Below are 19,766 nucleotides of genomic sequence, written 5' to 3' on the forward strand. Positions count from 1 at the left end.
CAGAGGTGGCATTTCTATCATTTTCATGAAGAAACATTATAAACATAATAGAGGAGAAAAGATATATTCACCAACCCCAGAATTTGTCTCAGTAAGATCAACACAGGTGATTGAATTCCTGAACAGATCCAAACTCTAGGTACAGCAAAGCAGGGAAGTATTTCACTCACTCACTCATTTATTAATTCTTTCACTCAGCCATAAATGTTTTCTTATAGGCATGTATACTCTTTGCAGTTGTTAAGCACTGGGAATCAATGTATAAAGTAGATCCTGCCTCACCCTCAAAGAGCTCACTGTCTAGTGTGAGACATGAATCCACAGATTGCTGCAAACAAATGTGAGTAATGCAAAGACAGCTGAACACATGATTACAGCTGTTACAAGGCAGCTGTTGGGAAGCCAGGAAATGTCCTGGAAGAAGGCCAGAGCTGCTATCTGGACAGGACAGGGGAAATCCTATGCATACCCAGGAGAACAGGCCTAGGGAAAGATGACTGGAGCATGGAGTGGGGGAGGGAGGAAGAGAAGTGAAGCTTTAGTCTTGGAGAGTTGTTACATGTGAGCAGGGCCCTCCTGCACTTGCCTTTCTTAGCTTTGCCTCTCTCTGCTTCCATTTCATCCTAGGGAACCTCCAGATGGCACTGCCATGGAGGCTTGAATTGTGGAATCAGTACTTGACTCCTACCTACTACACAGTGGGAGGAAGAAAAAGCAAGGTATATTTCACCTCCTCTATGGAGGCCACTATATAAATTCAGAACACACCTTTCTCACAAAAGAATGCAATCACACCACATAATAAGGGATGGTCCTCCCCCCACCCCACCCCTGGCACCTCGCCCCACATAAGAACCTGATTAGCTTTTCAACCAGAAGGTGCACTGCTGTACAGAAAGGGCCTGGGGGAACATCTGACCCATCATCTCCCTGGGCCTGACAGAAGTTTGGATGTTGAGTATACTGGGCTGATTTCTGCAGCACCATGCAGGCTGGGTTCTCATCCCCTGGGTGGGAGTCTTAAGGCTCTGAGCTGAAGATTTTCCTTTCTTTTTAGGACCCTCTACTTTCTGACTTTTTTTTTTTTTATGAAAACATCCCTTTCTGATTCCATTTTCTTACAGAATATTAGAAAACTCAGGCTTCATTTCTCTTTATACTAATATCAACATCTCAGCAATTCCCCTACTAGGAAGCCCTTCTCAGTGTGAGTCCCAGTGCTGACCATAATGGAGGTTCTAGATATCACCTTCCCTGTGCTATATGAGCCGTCACTAGATAAACATCAAACAAATACAGATGATGAAAATAATGACCTGGGGCAACTTGAATTAAGCTATGATAGAAAAGGTCTCAGAATCCCCACTGTTATTGCTCAGAGTACCACCGGCCTCCTCTAGTATATTCTCTAGTATAAGACGCACCTCAGAAACCCCACAGCCCCGTTGTGTAAACTCAGGCTGGAGGTTACTGAGAGAAGATGGGTTTCAGAAACGTGGAAAACCAAAACCACTTTTCAAAGTTTGTAAATCAACTGACAGCTGGAGAGAATCAAGCATCAGTCCTCTTTACCCAAAGTGCTAACAATTCTCTTGTGAAAACCAGCTCTCTATTTCTGTTTACTAACAAAGGAAGAAAAATATATTGAAGTCTTATATTCTCACAGTCTTCTCCCCATTCTGTATCCCAAAGGCCATGGACCATAGGACTCAAAATATGTGCTTGCATACATAAATCTCAAACATTTTAATGGCTAAATTTAGGGTTTTTTTTTTTTTGACTGACACTTGGCAGGAAGCCTTAACTGACTTTGGCATCCATACTCAAGATGGAGTTTTTATATTTTCAGAAAAACTACAACAGACTTGTTTAACATGTGGCAAAAATGGAGAGTCATGGTCAATGTTTAAAGATAGTCAGATATGGTCCATGCCTGTAATTTCTGTACTCAGAAAGCAGAGACAGAAGGATTGCCATGAGTTTGGGGCCATTTTGAACTATAAAGCAAGTTACAGACCAACCTGGTTTACAGAGTGAGAACCTGTCTGAACAAAAAAAAAAAAAAAAAAAAAAAAAAAGGAACAGAAGGAAAGGGGAGGGAGCGGAAGGGAAGGAAGATGAGGGCAGAGAAGAAGAGATGAGAGGAAGACAGGAAAGAGGAGGGGAAGGGAGGAGAGGAAGCAGAAGTTCTAAGGATTCTAAGTTTGAAATTGAAACACCTAAGATGGGCAATTCTTATTATGAATGCGTGAGACAACTTATCTTTGAAAAAAGAAGACTACTCTTTGTGGTGCCGAGGATCCAACCCAGTGAGCACTTTACCTCTGAGATATACCTCCAGCTCCCTAAACAGACTTTGAAGAGCGTTTTGGGCCCACCTCAAAGTGAACCAGAAAGTGGAGTGTTTGCATGGATCTTCCACGCTCTCACACACTCTCTCTCTGACTTCCTACATTCTGGGCCAGCAGTCTGTTATAATCAATGAATATACCTGGACACACAGCTATCAAACAGTCTTGTCGTTTACATTCAGGTTCCTTTCGATGTCCTATATTCTGTGGGTTTGACAGACGTAGTAATGACATATCTATAATTTATAAAAGTATGCACTGATATATTTATAATCTATAATTGCCATGCAAAATAGTTGTGCTGGGACCGATGAAATGGCTCAGTTGGTAAAGGTACCTGCTGCCAATCTGAGTCTGACTCTGAGGATGCGTATGATAAAAGGAAAAAACTGCGAGTCGCCCTCTGAGCACCATCACACTCATGTGACCTCCCTCACATACAATCACTCAGTCGGTGACACAATCATTAACTTGCATTTTATTATTGTATGTGCATAAGTGTTGACCTGCATGTATTTGTATGGACCCTGTGTGTGCCTAGTGCCTGCACAGGCCATTTGTATCCCTTGGAATTGGAGTTAGAGATAGTTTTGAGCCACCATGTCGGTGCTGGGAATTAAATCTTGGTCCTCTAGTAGAGCAGCCAATACTGTTAACCATTGAGCTATGTCTCCAGCCCCAAATAATACTATTTTTTAAAAATAGCTACATTATTCTAATAATTATGCACAGTCAACCTCTTCTCCCTTCTTTCTCCTATAATTCCCATAAACACCATTGTTCCTTTTTATTTGAAAATAAATTTGTTTATTTATTATTTTACATGCATGTGGGAGGGTGGATATGTAGGCACATGCCTACACATTGCAGGGCATCTCCATTATTAAACAATTCTTCCTAATTATGGGCTTTTCCTAGGCCTCTCAAAATGAATCTAGTTCCTGGTATTTCTTCTACTGTTTCAAAAAGTAACCCATGTATTATATTTCTAAACGCCTTTGAAACCTTTTCTCTTTTTCTTTTCTTTTGTTTTTGGTGGTAGTGCGGGGAGGTTCAAGGCAAGGTTTCTCTGTATAACAGTTTGGTTTGTCCTGGAACTCCCTTTGTAGACCAGCCTAACCTTGAACTCACAAAGTTTCTGCCTGCCTCTGCCTCCCCAGGGTTGGGATTAAAGAGTTACACCACCACTGCCTAGATGACACCTATTCTCTTAAAACATTAGCGATACCTATGGCTACAGTTATAACTCAGTTGATAGACTGATTGTCAAACATGCACAAATCCATTTGTGTAGTCCTAGAACCACATAAGCCAGTCGCGGTAACACACTCCTAGAATCCCTGCCTTTGAAAGGTGGAGACAGAAGACACAAGTTCAAGCTTATCCCTGGCTACATAATGAGCTTGCAGTCAGCCTGAGCTAAATGAGACCCTATATTAAAAAAAAAAAAAAAGAAGAATCACAATGCCTAGAGTCTTTCAGAGCACCATCATGACTTTCATATACCTATGACACCATTCTGCCAAACTTAATTCATTTTGTCATGAGCACTACTAGTTCCTTGAGGTTGAGTTTTGCCCTCTTTTATAGCTTGACTGTGCCCCTCAAAAGTTCATATTTTGGAAATCTATTAATGCCCCTCTGTTAATGATATTGATGGAGGGGGCTCTTGAGATATGCAGATGGTTAAATTAGAGTGGGGTCTTAACAGGGAGGAGAGAGCTTAGCATGGACACACTTGCTCTATCTCACCTTGTGATGTCCTCTGTCAGGTATAATGTGATGAGATGCTCCACATGTGACACCAAGGAAATGCCAGCACCTGTTTTTGAACCTCCCAGCCTCCAAAACAGAGAGCTCAATGTTTTACATGTTTTATAAATCACCTGGGGACAGTAGATATACTTTCTCACACATCATTGTGGCTATCCTCATTAGACTCACATCTTTCAAATCCATATTTTTCTCCAGAATTGGGAGCAATCTTCCAGGAGTGCAGAGGAGAGGGAAAGAGTGCAATTTCTCTCATGTGGAGTGTGTGCATTCCAATTACTGCAGTCAGAGGCTGCGTCAGCTTTCCTGCCACACCACTCTGAGACCATATTAAACTGACAGTTAATTAAAACCTACTCCTTCCCCATCTGCTTCCTTTCTTCATCATATTCTCCCTCTTAAATTTCATCTTGTTATACATGGCCCCTGGTATTAATCTGCTGGGATAATTTTGGAAACTATCTACTATCCAAAAGATGTAAGCTGTTTCACTCTATTTGATGGGATTTGTGATTTTGACAAATCATATTTAATTCAGTCATTCTACGAATGTTCATTAAATTCTGGTTGTAGTGTCCTATTCTGGGTTGGGTTCCGGAGACACATAGTTAACATTGATCCATATTCTCAGTTAAGAGTCATCAGGAACTGGCAAGTTGTCACTGAGCAGGGTAATGAATGATGATCCCAAAATGATAGAGCAGTTCCTGAAAATACAATCGTATTAGGGATTATAAGCAAGTTATCTAAGTGATGGAATTTAGAATATCCACGGAAACAAAAACATGGAAATGTATGTGAGGGCTTACTTAGATTAAGTTGCATGAGGTGAGAGGACAAACCTGAACCAGAGGTGGTACCATTCCAAGGGTTCAGGTACCAGACTGAATCAAAAGGAAAAAGCAAGTTAAGCATAAACATTTATTGCTCTCTGCTTCCTGACTGGGATGCAATGTGACCAGCTTCCTCAAGATCTTATTGCTACAACTTATTGACAACAATGACCTGTACCCTTCAATTATGAGACAAGATAAAGAAAACTAAAGACCAATTTCCCTGATGAATAAAGATGAAAAAATTATTAGCAAAATATTTGGTCACTGAATTCAGGACTGACTTACTTCTTGACTAAATGAGCTCCATCCAAGGGATGCAACTTTAGTTTTACATATACAAACCAAATGTAATATCTAATATAAACAAGTGTAAGGACAGAAATTCTATAATAATCTCAATAGATAAAGAAAAAGTATCTGAAAAATTCAATAACCCTTCATGGTAAATGTCATGGAGATATTAGAAATAGATGTAAAATATCTCAAAATAATAAAGGTGATATACAACAAACTTAGAGCCAATATTATATTAAATGGAAACAGAGTATTTACTCTAAAATCAGAAATGAGACAAAGATGGCCAACCTCACCCCTCTTATTCAATATAGTGCTCAGAGTCTTAGCTACAGTAAGAAGACAAGAGAAAGACACAGAGGGCGTACAAATATGAAAGGAAGAAGCCAAACTATCCCTGTTTTCAGAAAACATAATTTTATACTTAAAAGAACCTATAGAACCCAGAAAATTCTTAGGTATAACAAACAATTTCAGTAAAGTTGCAGGACAAAACGTCAATATATGCAAGTAATAACTTTTACCTATACCAACATTGAACTCACAGAGAAAGAAATTATGGAAAATACCTCATTCATAACAGTTCCAAAAAATAAAGTATCTAGACCAACAAAGTACATAGGAATAGACATAAACAAGGAAGAAGATTTCTATAATGAAAACTTCAAGTCATTGAAAAGGGAAACCAAAGAAGACAGTAGACAATGGAAAGACCTCCCATACACCTGGACTGGAAATATTAATACAGTGAAAATTACCAAAATAATCTACATATTCACTGCAATTCCCATCGAAATTGTGTTATTATTCACAGAACTAGAAAAAAATCCAAGAATTGATATGGAACCTATATAAAAGGCCACAAATAGCCAAAGCCATCCTGAGAGAGCACAAATGGGGGTATCACAGGCCTCAAATTATAGGACAGAGTTGCAGTGACAAAAGTGGCCGGGTGCTGGTGTGGAAACAGACAGAACAATGGAACAGAATGGAGGAACCAGACATCAACCAACGAAGCTATGGCCACCGAGTTTTTTGGGTTTTTTGTTTGTTTGTTTGTTTTGTTGTTGTTGTTGTTTTGGTTTTTTTTAGAAATGTGTCTAAAACATACAGTAGAAAAAGCATAGCTTATTCAATAAATGGTGCTGGCAAAATTGGATACCTACTCAATGAAGAATGAAACTATGTCCCTATCTTTTATCCCATACAAAAATAAACTCAGAGTGAATAAAAGACCTTAAAACTTGAAATGCTTTTCTGGGCCTCCATCTGGGGCCATTGGTGTCTGAGGGCCATGCTGCTACTAGGGCCATGCTGATCTGGATGGCCTGTGCTGCCACTTGGGGACACGGTGACATTTAGGCCTGGGCTGCTGCAGAGGACCATGTCTGAGTCCATAGTCCTACTGCAGCTGGGGTCTGTGTAGAAGTCTGTGGTCTGTGCTGCCACCCAAGGCCTTCGTTTTCTCCAGGCCTGAGCCACTGCTAAGGGCCCTGTCTGGGTCTGTGGCCCCACAGTAGCCAGAGTCTGAAATGAAGTCCATGACTCTTGCTGACATCAAGGGCCATGTAGATACCTGGGGTCTGGTCAGCTACCTGAGACCATGTTGGTATCCAAGGGCCATGCTGCAGCTGAGTGACCTATGATGCTACTCAGTCCCATGGTGACATCTGGGCTAGAGCTGCAGCTAAGAGCCATGGCTGGGTCCATAGCCCTACTGCAGCCAGGGTCCATGAGGGTCCATGTTGATGTCCATGGCTCCTGTTACCAACAAAGGCCATGCAGATGCCCAAGGTCTGGACTGCCACCTGGGGCCAAGTTACTGTCCAAGGGCCAAGCTGCCACTGGGGCCATGTCAATCTGGGTGGCCTGTACTGGCACACAGGGCCATGATGCTGTCAGAGAGAGAGAGAGAGAGAGAGAGAGGAACTCAAACTGCCATTCAACAATGGGGCTAATAAAATGAACAGATAGCTCTCAAAGAAAGAAAGAAATGGCCAGTAAGTACTTTTTTTGAAAGGTTCAGTATCTCTAGTCATTGAAAAAACATAAGCTAAAACTCCTTTGACATACCACCCACAAACCCAGTCAAGAACTCTGATAGCAAATGTTGGTGAGAATGTAGGAAAAGAGGAACCTTCATTCACTGTTGGTGGGAGCATAAACTAATACAGTCATTATAGGAATCAGTATGGAGATTTCTCAAAAATTAAAAAACCGAAGTACCATACGACTGAGCTAACTACTCTGGAACATATGCCCAAAGGTCGCCTTTTACTACCGTAAAGATATTTGCACATCCCTGTTTTTATTGCTTCTCTCTTCATAGTAGCGAGGAAATGGAATCAGTCTACATGCCATTAACAGATGAATGAATAGTGAATATGTGGTATATATTTACAATGGAATTTTATTCAACTGTAAATAAAATCTAAATCATGAAAGTTTTAGGAGAATGGATGAATCTGAAAAGTATAACATTAAGTGAGGTGACCCAAACTCATAAAGGAAATGAAAAAACAAAAACAAAGAAGGAAATGTTCTCTCTCAAATATGGAACCTAGTCTGTAATCTCTCTCTCTGTCTCTCTGTCTCTCTCTGTCTCTCTGTCTCTCTGTGTGTGTGTGTGTGTGTGTGTGTGTGTGTGTGTGTGTGTGTGTGTGTGTGTGTGTGTGAAATTTAGGTGTAAGTGTAGATAAAACATAAGAAACTGGAAAGGAGAGACCAAAAGAGGATAAAGGTGAGTGATAAGGAAGAATGAGTGGTAGACAAAAGGACACATGAGGCATGAAAAAGGAAAAGAGAGACATTAGGCAAGTAGCAGGGGCTGCAGGAGATGAGGAGGGAGAGAGTCACCAAAACATCCTTTATTTGAGACTGCCAAGGGCTGGGGAGATGGCTCAATGGGTTACATGCTTGCTGTGCCAGTGTGAGAAACTGAGTTTGGATCCCCAGAACAAAAGCACACAGCTGCACCCCCAGTGCAGCCACTGGCAGATGGGAAGCAGAGACAAGCAGATACCTACAGCCTGGGGTCTGGTTCTCCTGTTATAGCCAGCAGCAAATAACAAGAGAGCGGGCCTCAAACAAGTGGAAGGAAAGGATCAAATCTAGATGTTCTGGAGCTGGAGAGATGCTTCAGTAGTTAAGAGCACGTACTGCACTTGCAGAGGACCTAAGCTCAGTTCTCCACATCTACATCAACTGTCCCACAGCTGCCTGTAACTCTAGCTGCAGGGTCTTGTGCACACATGTATCCATACACACACAGACACAGAATTTAAAATAATAAATGAAAATATCTTCAAAACAAATGTCAATGTAAGGATGCCTAACGATATTCTGCTATACTCATAGGTTGGTGCCTTATTGTCATCAAAGAGGTTTCATCCAGAAACTGATGGAAATCGATACAGAGCCACAACCAAACATTAGGTGGAACTCAGGGAATCCTGCAGAAGAGGGGGAGGAAGGACTGTAGGAGCCAGAGAAGTCAAGGATGCCACAAGAAATCCCACAGAACCAACTAACCTGGGCTCATAGGGGCTCACAGTGACTGAACCGACAACCAGGAAGTCTGCATGGGACTAACCTAAGCATTCTGCATATATGTTACAGTTGTGTAGCTTGGTCTTCATGTGGGACCCCTCACAGTGGTAAGGAGCTATCTCCGACCCTTCTACTAGCTTTTGGGACCCTACTCCTCATACTGGGTTACCTTGCCCAGTCTTAATAGGAGGAGAGGTGCTTAGTCTTACTGCAACTTGATATGCCATGTTTTGTTGAAATCCATGAGAAACCTGCCCTTTCCTGAATAGAAAGGAAAGAGGAGTGAATTGGGGGTGGGAACAGAGCGGGGTCAGGGAGGAGGAGACTGGAAGGAGAGGAGGGAGGGGAAACTGCTGCTGGGATGTAAAATAAATAAGAAGAAAATGTCATGCAGATAGCTAATGTTTTGCATGCTAATTTTAAAACTAAATAATCACATTACTCTTTTTAAAAAGGGAAAGAAATGTCTTGTTTATCTCACAGTTTTAAAAGTTGAAGGTCTAAAAAGTCAGGCACACATCCTGGTAAGGCCCCTCCTTGGCTGCATCACCTCATGGCAGAGGCAAGAGGACAAGTATATACAGGTAGAGATCACATGACAGAACAGAGAGCCAGAAGGAGACTGAGAAGGCTGTCCCCTATGTCTTCCCACTAGGTCACACCTCTATTCCCACTATCTCCCATTGCACTATACTACACACCAAGCCTCTAAGACACACTTAAACCATGTCTAAACCATAGCACTAGTTAGCTGCACTATTTCCTAACCACTCATATAGCAAAAGATAAATACATGAGTGTGATTCACACAAGCTTTTTCTTTGCTTTTCCTTGCCAAGGCATCCCAGGCTTTAGGAATAATCTCAGTAAAATCATCACTCTCATTCTCACAAATGATTAAAAAGAAATTAAAACAAAATATCTTAAGTAGAAGACCTAGAGACACCATGAGCTCTGAGTAATATTCCACTGGTTGCTAAGGGCTATGCCCAAAGCCCAGCTGTTTTCAAAGGAAGGTGAAGTCAGCTTCAGAGCTACACTGCTCAAAGGAACTTCCTATGAAGGGAGAAGTTTCTCTACCTGAACAGTCCAAGATTTCAGCCCCTAGCCACATATGACTACCGAACACTTGTTCAGGTACTAATGTAACTGAGGCAATAAATGTTAAATTTTATGTAATTTTAATTCATTTAAATTAAGTTTAATAGCCATTTAGGGCTTTGACTAATATAATGGATGCCATCAGGCTAGGAGATATTACTGGTAAAATAGAAAGTGGTGACTTTCCTCTTTTTATAACTAAATAAAACCTCTGCTCCCAAATAGACTTGATGCCTTTAGAGAGAAAAGATACACTAAAGACATTTCAAAGGTGACCCTGCAATCCAGTCTTCTTGATGCTGTTTTCTGTCCATTTTCTCTTCATTCAAAGCTCTACATACATAAGAGCACTTGTTAATGTCTCTAAATAATAGATTAGCATTATTTATTACTTGCATTTCTGTACTCATTTTCTCCTAAAAATAGACAGAAAAGCTTTCTCTTTGATGAAAGAAAGAAGTTAGCAAGCCACAAAAAGCATAATCGGCTTATGACTTTGTACACACCCTCTGTCAATATGCAGCCTCAACCAACTGGCAGCAGCCATTACCCTCCACTCCTATTTTTTATGTCACCACTCAGAGTTCCTTTAAAACTGTTTTAAGCTGCCCAGGCCCTTTTAAATTACATCATACCAAGCTGATGGATGGGAAACTGACCAAGAATATACGGTCCATTAGAAATTCCCTACTGGCCTTCTATTACAAGGCATTGCTCAAAACATTCTGTTATTTTGCAAGATAAATCTTTCTTATTGATTTCACCATTCCCACAATCATAAAGAGTCAAGCTTAAGAGTGGTGTGAGGCATGCAATTTATTGTGTTCAGATGATGGGGGCTCATCCTTTTCTGTGTCAGCTTCTTTCCATCCCTGTGCCTCCTTCTCTCCTTTATTCCTTCCCTCAACTGTCCAACAACTTTTCCCTGGAAGCCTATTGTGCCTGGCTAATGATGGCATGCCTAAGAATAGAAGAGGAAAGATAGACAAACTTTTGTACTTAATGGACAATGGAATGATACCAGCATGTGGGCAGTAGGGGAAAGTCTATAAACAGGAAGGTTTGGAAAACTGATCAAAATATTTATCTGTAAAAGAAAGAGGTCATAAAGAGTTAGACTTGCAACCCAACACACTGGGCTTGAATAGCACTCGAATTTTGTTTTCATAATGGTAAAGGAAATATTTCCCAGACACATCTAAATGGATCACAGAAACATCTGAAAGCCATTAAAGAGTCTTGGAATGCGGCTCAGAGACAGAGCTCTTACATCAAAGAGAAAAAGAAACAAAGGTTAGATAATTATCAAAAATCAAGGCAAAACTTACTCTGCCATTGAATGAAGATGTTGCTCACCAGTGAATAGAAGAATGGTAAATCTCCAAGTTAAAGGAAACTGAACATTAAAAACTGACTCATAGGTCCTTAAAATCTCCCTATTATCAACTAGACAGTCTAAAATCCATAGTCCGACATTTATCTCCACTATACTCCACCAATTTTCCACCTTCCAGTCCCCTCATGAACCTTCACATACAGTCTGATGTCTGTATTGACTAGGTCCAAAAATGCTTGGAGGTTCTTTGTTTTCATGCCTGTGCTTTCTCAAATTCTTAGGAACTTTTCAAAGGCTAATTTAAATCTTATCTCCTAAAGAGAGATTCAGTCTAACATCCTAACCAGAATCATGCACTTCTCTGATCTCCCTAGACACCTCGTGAAAAGAATATATTTTCATGCAATGAGTATTTATCATTTTACAATTAGCAACCTTATTAAGTATATCTGTCTGTCATAAGGGCAACATGTTCTGTACTCTTCACTTTACTCATAACACAGTTTGACAAACTTTATTTCGTGAAAGCTAATCTTCGTTGTACTCCATTAAGTATGTTTCCTTTACTTTTCTTTCTTTTACAACACAACTTTGCTCACATACAGTTATTTGGTTGTGGGTATATATGGAAAAAACTGGTTAACTGTTTTTTAGTAAGATGAGACTGCTTTCAAAATCAATACCCATTAACTGTTTTTAAAAAAAAAAACTGGGTGTGGGGATTCAGTTTGTATAGTGCCATCCATGTTAAATTTTTATTTAAAAAACAGTTATAAAAAAGAATTGCCTGTGATTGTGGTCACTGTTGTTTCAATAAGCCTTAAGTCACCAAACCTTTGGATCTGTTTGTTTGTTGTTTGTTTGTTTTTTCCTAAGGGTTTCAGTCCAAACTATCCAATCTTTTCTAGTATAACAGCTCCTCCATAAATGGAGACAGATCAGAACAGACTATTAATACCCAAGCAGATGCAGAAGCCACCCAGATGGAGCATTTCAATGTTAATACAAAAATATTTAAAAGAGCTACAGAATGTCACATAGAGGATTAGCAATACAAAAGAGATAGCAGGCGTTTATTTTTGGAAGGTAATTTTTTCCCACATATCACGTACATTTTTCTGTGTATCAATGGTATATTTAAATAGATCTTTACAGCTTACACAGAAATTCTACCCCCTAAGCAAGAGCTTGTTTGCATGATAGGTATGTATAGCTTCTGGATTACATATGGCCAAACATACTAGGTTCTATTTGCCAAACATGTATTGAAAAACACAACCACCCTGTAAGGAACGTGTCTTAGCATCACTCTGTGGAGGAGAAAGAGTGCTCAGAATGGCTTCTACTATGATTGGCATAATGTGACACTACAATAAGGTTTGTGACAGAGATCACACAACCAGAGTTTGACATTTCTTTAATATGGAGAAAAGTAACTAGGAAATCGCATTTAAGGGGCAATTGAATAAAGTTAGAGATAAATTGCAAAAAAAAATCAAAATGAACTCCTTTTTATAAGATTTTTATAAAAGGAAATACATTTTTCTGAGTCTTTTTCCCTCTAAAAATGCTGGAGAGATGACTCAGGGGTTAAAAGCACTGGCTGTTTTCCTAAAGGACCCAGTTTTGATTCCCAGCACCCATGTGGTAGCTAACAATCATATATAAGCCCACTCCAGGGGATCTAATACCCTCTTCTGGCCTTCACAGATACCAGGCACACACATGACATAGACACACATGCAGGCAAAACACCCAGACACATAAAATAACACAAGAAATTTTGAAAACAGCCCAGCAATGTGCTAACACTTTAACCCCATGATGTCTTTATGTGGAACTCCAGGACTTAGATATTACTTTTCAGAGTGTTTCTCCTAAAAAGAAACCTAGGATCCTCAGTCGTGTGTGTGTGTGTGTGTGTGTGTGTGTGTGTGTGTGTGTGTGTGTGTGTGTGTGTTCTAGTTCACCTTCTATTGTTGTGATAAACACCACAACCAAAAGCAACTTGGGGAAGAAAGGGGGTTTATTGCATCTTACTGCTTACAGTCCACCATGAAGGGAAGCTAGAGTAGAAACTCAAGGCAGCAATCTGAAGCTGGAACTGAATCAGAGGCCTTGGAAGAACGCTGCTTGCTGGCGTATTCCCAGTGGCATGCTCAGTTTATTTTTTTTATAGCACCCAGGACCACCAGACCAGGGAAGGAGCCTTCCACATTAACCATTAATTAAGAAAATGCCCCGACGTATTGCCTGAATGCATTCTGATAGTTCTCTCTTTCCAGATGACTCTGTATGGATTAGACATGAAATGTCCCCCACAAGCTCTTTGTGTTTGAACATTTGTCTCCCCTCTTCCTCCCAGTTGGTGGTGCTGTATTGGAAAGTTAAGGAATCTTTAAGAGACAGTCTGCCTGAAGTAAAGGTGGCTCACTGGAGGATAACTGTCTACATGATGTAACTAGCCTTGCCACAGTTTTTAGACTCTCTTGCAGTCACGATGGAAGGTACCCTGAAATCATGACCCCAATTCCCTCTAAATTATTATTATTCCCTTTTTAATTCACCTCTTGTGAACTGTTTGATTATAGTAACAAGAAAAGTAATAAATACATGAAAGTGTCAATATCAATTCTAGTATAATATTCTAATTATATTAAAACAAGTATCATTCTACCCTCCAAAAGTATTGAAAAACATGTTGAGACAAATATATTGAATCAGAACATTGACAATTTTGAAATTTCAGTGAAGTAATAAAAACAGGAACCATTAGATTATGGTTCTATCTGATCTTTAGTGTATTTATAGAATTCAGTGTTTTCAGTTACATTAAAATTCCAACAATTAATTTCATATTCTATGAGTTTAATTAGATGCATTTAGAATGCATTTTAAATATTTGATCTAATGTTGCAAACTTTGTTAGATATGTATATTTTTCATAGTAATAAGCCATTTTATGAAATATGGATTAAACTCTTTGTTCTTCTCTGTTAAATAATATAAAAGACCCTGCAGTTGAAATAGTCTCAAAGAGGATCAGTACTCTGTCCCAGATCACACTACTATACTAATGATAAGTAAAGGATTCAAACCCTGATTTATATGAATCCAAAGACTGTGTTTATTCTTCTGCATCCCAATTCTTAGGAGATATTTTTTCAGAGTAGTTTCTTTTCCTTTCCTCTTCTCCCTTTTCTTCTTCTTATCTGACTTGTTTGTTTGTCTTCTTGTTCAGATGTGGTCTTGCTATATGTTCAAGACAAGCTTTGAATGCACAATCCTCCTGCCTCAGCCTCCCAGGGCTGGCACTGGAGATATGTACCACCCATTCACCTGTAGAAGCTTTATCCATACATTTAGAGCATTTTTATTTTGCTTAGCAATAAATTATTTGGAGACCACAGATACAACCTTTCAAAAAGCAGTTCTGTGATCTGGATACAGTCATTAGAACTATAGGTTTGGACCATTTCATTTTTTATATAATACATGAGTGTATTGATAATATTTTTAACTCTGAGGCTTTTTCATTGAAATTTGATTATATAGATTCTCTTGAAAAACTTGTTTGATTGGGCTTTCTATGGTAAAAATCATTAAGAATGGAATGTGGACTTCCTTGCAATAGGGTATTCATTTTCTTTTTTTTTTTATTTTGCAATACAGTTCAGTTCTACATATCAGCCACGGATTCCCTTGTTCTCTCCCCTCCCGCCCCCCTCACCTTCCCCTCAGCCCACCCCCTATTTCCACCTCCTCCAGGGCAAAGCCTCCCCCGTGGACTGAGATCAACCTGGTAGACTCAGTCCAGGTAGGTCCAGTCCCCTCCTCCCAGGCCGAGCCAAGCGACCCTGCATAGGCCCCAGGTTTCAAACAGCCAACTCATGCAGTGAGCACAGGACCTGGTCCCACTGCCTGGATGCCTCCCAAACAGATCAAGCCAAGCAACTGTCTCACCCATTCAGAGGGCCTGATCCAGTTGGGGACCCCTCAGCCATTAGTTCATAGTCCATGTGTTTCCATTCGTTTGGCTATTTGTCCCTGTGCTTTATCCATCCTTGGTTTCAACAATTCTTGCTCATATAAACCCTCCTCTTTCTCACTAATTGGACTCCTAGAGCTCCACCAGGGGCCTAGCCATGGATCTCTGCATCCAGATCCCTCAGTAGTTGGATGGGGTTTCTAACACGACAATTAGGGTGTTTGGCCATCCCATCACCAGACTAGGTCAGTTCAGGCTGTCTCTTGATCATTGCCAGCAGTCTGTGGTGGGGGTATCTTGTGGATTTCTGTGGGCCTCTCTAGCACTTTGCTTCTTCCTATTCTCATGTGGTCTTCATTTACCATGGTCTCCTCCTATTCCTTGTTCTCCCTCTCTGTTCTTGATCCAGCTGGGATCTCCCGCTCCCCCAAGCTCTCTTTCCCTCGACCCTCGCCCTTCACTACCCCCACTCATGTCCAGTTTGTTCATGTAGATCTCTTCCATTTCTCCGTCATTGGGTGATCCACATGTCTTTCTTCGGGTCCTGTTTTCCAGGTAGCCTCCCTGGTGATGTGAGTAGCAGTCCTGTCACCCTTGTTCCACATCTAGTATCCTCCTATGAGTGAGTACATACCATGTTTGTCTTTCTGAGTCTGGGTTACCTCACGCAGGATGATTTTTTCTAGATCCATCCATTTGCCTGCAAACCTCATGATGTCATTGTTTTTCTCTGCTGAGTAGTATTCCATTGTGTATATGTACCACATTTTGTTTATCCATTCTTCAGTTGAAGGGCATCTAGGTTGTTTCCATGTTCTGGCTATTACAAACAATGCTGATATGAATATAGCTGAACAAGTGCTCTTATGGTGTGGTTGAGCATTCCTTGGGTATATGCCCAAGAGTGGTATAGCTGGATCTTGCGGGAGATGGATTCCCAATTTTCTAAGAAAGCACCATATTGATTTCCAAAGTGATTGTACAAGCCTGCATTCCCACCAGCACTGGAGGAGAGTTCCCCTAGCTCCATATCCTCTCCAGCATAATGTGTCTTCAGTGTTTTTGATCTTAGCCATTCTGACAGGCATAAGGTGGTATCTGAGAGTTGTTTTGATTTGCATTTCCCTGATGATTAGAGATGTTGAGCAATTCCTTAAATGTCTTTCGGCCATTTGAGTTTCCTCTGTTGAGAATTCTCTGTTTAGTTCTATAGCCCATTTCTTAATTGGACTGTTGGGCATTTTGATGTCTAATTTCTTGAGTTCCTTATATATTCTGGATATCAGTCCTCTGTCAGATGTGGGGATGGTGAAGAACTTTTCCCATTCTGTAGTCTGTCGCTTTGCCTTGTTGACCGTATCCTTTGTTCTACAAAAGCTTCTCAGTTTCAAGAGGTCCCATTGATTGATTGTTTCTCTCAGTGTCTGTGCTACTGGTGTTCTATTTAGGAAGTGATCTCCTATGCCAATACATTCAAGACTACTTCCTACTTTCTCTTCTAGCAGGTTCAGAGTAGCTGGATTTATGTTGAGATCCTTGATCCACTTGGACTTAAGTTTTGTGCACGGTAATAGATATGGATCTATTTGCAGCCTTCTACATGTTAATATCAAGTTATGCCAGCACCATTTGTTGAAGATACTTTCTTTTTTCCATTGTACACTTCTGGCTTCTTTGTCAAAAATTATATGTTCATAGGTGTGTGGATTAGTGTCAGGGTCTTCAATTCGATTCCATTGGTCCAGCTTCTCTGGTTTCTGCCTTGACCCTGTACACATGTAAGCATGGTATTTCTATTGCACACCAGTATCCTGAAACCACACGCGTAACACCCTTAAGTCATAGCATGTGTGTTGAAGCCATTGTCAACTGGGGATTTTAAAAGTACAAAATATAAAATAGAGATGTGACCTATTTCAAGGATCATATTCCTCTATGTCTATGTCACAAGAAAGGCAGTTCTCCTTTGGATAAGGGGTAGCCTCCCATCCATACTCCTGACTTTCAGATCTAATTCAATTCTTTAATTTAATTCAACATTGAGCAAAGAAGAAAAATGTAACAGAGCACACTGAACAAAGATGCCAAAAAAGTCAAATGAAATCACATGTCTACATATCCATCATCTATCTATTCATCCATCTACCTATCTACTCACCATGCCAGCTAGCCAGCCACCCCACATCCATAGACCCACTTATCTACCCATCATCTGTCACCCACCCTTCAATCCATCCATACATCCACCCACTATTCATCCACCCATTCAACTATCTAACTACTTATCCACCTACTTATCTATTCATGCACTTACTCATCCAACCACTCACCCACCCACTCACCCATCCATCTATCCATATATTTACAAAGGTCCTCTTCCAAGTATATGGATTCCTTTATACCTTCTTGTTGAGGTTACCCCCTGTGGTGGTTTGAATGAAAAAAATGTCCCCTGTAGGTACATATATTTGAATAGTTGGTCCTCAGGTGATGGAACTATTTGGGAAGGATTGAGAGGCATAGTCTTGATGGAGGATGTGTGTTGCTACAGAGTGGATTTAAGGTTTCAAAGACCATAGCATTCCCAGTTAGTGCCTGCCCCACCAACCTCATGATTATGGATCAGATGTAAGCTCTTAGCTACTACTCTAGAAACATTCTGAAATGCCTGCTGCCATGTCTCCTGCCATGATGGCCAAGGACTCCACCCCTTTGGAGCTGTGCCTCAAAGTAAATTCTTTCTTTTATAAGTTGCCTTGGTCATAGTGTTTTGTTGCTGCAATAAAAAAAGTAACTAAGATTCCTCGTAAGTTGGCAACTAGTTTTAAACAACCCCTCTGTTCCAAGCACTTTGGAATGCTAACTGAGCATCCAGTAGCAAACACGAAAGCCTCCCCTTCCATCACTATCACAACCTAAATGGATAATTCAACAATCAATTTATTTAAACTGTAGTGAGTGTGAAAAAGAAAATGATATAGAATGTGTGAAGGCATCCAACCAGAGGCTGCTACCCTTAGACTCAAAGCAGTTTCCATGGAGACATGGCAGTAATTAAAGCTCACAAGTCACCATCCTTTTCCATACTCTGGTCAGCTTTATCATATGTTTATTTTCCAAGTGAACTAACAATAAAATTTAAACTGTGGGTTCGTCACATTCTCACCTCTTCAGCAAGTACTTTTACACAGATCAACTATTTAAAATTCATATTAGAATGATTTAAAAACTGGTGCTATGATTATCCCCATTTGTAGAGGAGAGAGCTAGAAGAATGCACATAGAAACTAAGCACTTACCAAAGCAGTAAAATAAAGTCAAAATAAAACTCAGGTTGGCCTATTTTGATTTGAGATACCCTTAACCTTGACTTTAAGCTTGACCTAGTCCTTTGCTGAAGAAGTCAACCTAAGTTGAAAGTAGTTACATATTAAATACACAAGTACATGCACACACATACACACACACACCACCATCACCACCACCACACCAAGTATCCCCGATGAAAAAAAAAAATCTGTATTTATTACCCAACTTTAACAGTACTGAGCTGATCCAGCAAGAACACAAATAGTTCTTCCATAATGCTTTTTATAATATGTGGTGCAGTATTCAATCTCAGAAAGCAATTTTCAAGAATTGAGTATCTCCACTTTATGTTGCAAAATAAAGAACACATGGGCACCCCAGAATGCTTATCCAACATAGCTTGCCATGTTAGTATTTAAAATAGGCGAACATGTGCTGAGAGATATAAAGAAATGTAACTATACAGACGATTTCTTCCCTGTTTAGCTCAACATTGATCACTTGCTGTAAAGTAAACACTTTGAAGTAAAAGAATTCAATGGGAATTTGGATCTTTCAGAAGAAATTGCACATCAAAACTACACTGTGGGGAGGTGAGAAAAATCAAAAGCAAGCGGAAGCAGAAGGCTACAGGATGATAACCCTGGATAGGAAAAGCCTTTCAGAGTGGGGCATTCACATATGTAAGAAAGATCACTTTTTATGCCTTTGCTTTGAACAAAAGGAGAACACAATCCTTTCTCAGATAACATGAGAGACACAAAAATAATATCTTCCTAGGATTCCTTTCAGTATCAGAAACTCATGGTTTTCTCAACCCATTGTCTTTCACACCCTTGTAAGCACAGCTTCCTGAGAAGGATCGTAATCCTTGAACTCGCCAAGGAGGAAGAAGGAGTCTAGGAGGCATCAGGAAGCACAAAAAGTCTTCCCTTTCTCCTGGGAAGACAGGAAAACTTTCTAGATGCTTGAGTTTACTCTTAGCCTTGGGAAATCTGGAGCTACTGACCTGAAATGATACATACACAGCTTCTGTTAAAGTATAATGAACATTTAAGAGGTTCTTTTTAAGTAGAAACAATGCAATAAACGTTTTGTTGTTTGTTCACTTTTATTGTTCTTTCACATTGTGCAGACAAACAGAACAGTGTTTTCAAGTGCTGGATGTTGCACACAGTATCAGATGCTGAAGAGTGATATTTTAGAAGCATATTTAATTACAAATCAGC

The 19,766-nt window shown here is 40.1% G+C and overlaps 1 long non-coding RNA gene across 2 annotated transcripts in view; it reads right to left on the reverse strand.

Annotated features, from left to right (window-relative positions):
- Window positions 1–19,766, reverse strand: part of LOC128099014 (uncharacterized) — a 61,816-nt gene that overhangs the window by 640 nt on the left and 41,410 nt on the right. The window lies entirely within an intron of this gene.

Source organism: Peromyscus californicus, unplaced genomic scaffold (assembly GCF_007827085.1).
Source record: "Peromyscus californicus insignis strain IS unplaced genomic scaffold, ASM782708v3 Scaffold_6__1_contigs__length_162567912, whole genome shotgun sequence".
NCBI classification, from domain to species: domain Eukaryota; kingdom Metazoa; phylum Chordata; class Mammalia; order Rodentia; family Cricetidae; genus Peromyscus; species Peromyscus californicus.